The sequence below is a fragment of the Cucurbita moschata genome, unplaced genomic scaffold (genome assembly GCF_002738365.1).
Source record: "Cucurbita moschata cultivar Rifu unplaced genomic scaffold, Cmos_1.0 Cmo_Scf01770, whole genome shotgun sequence".
In the NCBI taxonomy this organism is placed as follows: Eukaryota; Viridiplantae; Streptophyta; class Magnoliopsida; order Cucurbitales; family Cucurbitaceae; genus Cucurbita; species Cucurbita moschata.
The window spans coordinates 489-1,084 of NW_019270285.1; the positions used below are offsets into that span (position 1 = coordinate 489).

The 596-nt window shown below is 39.6% G+C and overlaps 1 non-coding gene across 1 annotated transcript; it reads right to left on the bottom strand.

The window, feature by feature from the left end:
• Positions 1 to 238: 238 nt before the first annotated feature.
• Positions 239 to 312, bottom strand: TRNAK-CUU. Its single transcript has one exon. It is a non-coding gene; the product is annotated as a tRNA-Lys (tRNA).
• Between the last annotated feature and the right edge of the window lie 284 nt (positions 313 to 596).

The following is a 596-nucleotide window of genomic DNA, read 5'->3' on the forward strand; positions in this document are numbered from 1 at the left end:
ATCTTTACCATGACTATGAAGCAATGGAAGCTCAAGGATCGACATATATTAGGATCGATTCGATTGACGCTATCTAGCGTCGTGGTGTTCAACATATTTATAGGTATTGTCAATATGCTTCAAATTCCTTAAAATCTCTTAAGGAACACTTGATTACCTTCACTAGAAGAAGGGTTTATAGGTATTGTCAATATGCTTCAAATTCCTTAAAATCTCTTAAGGAACACTTGATTACCTTCACTAGAAGAAGGGTTTGAACCTCTGATCTTGTGATTAAGAGCCACATGCTCTAACCAACTGAGCTATTCCAGCCTGTTAATTAAAATTTTTCGGGCCCACCACTAGTAGATGTTGTCTACTTTGACTTGTTACGCATAGCCGTCAGCCTCACGGTTTTAAAATGTATCTACTATGGAGAGGTTTTCCAGCGTTCTCTTTGGCAGTCTACTAGGGAGAAGTTTCCACACTCTTATAAGAAATGTTTCATCTTCTCTCTAACCGATTTGGGATCTTACAATCCATTCTCTTGGGGGCCAGCGTCTTCGCTGGCACACTGCCTGGTGACTAACTATGATACCATTTATAACAGCTCAAGA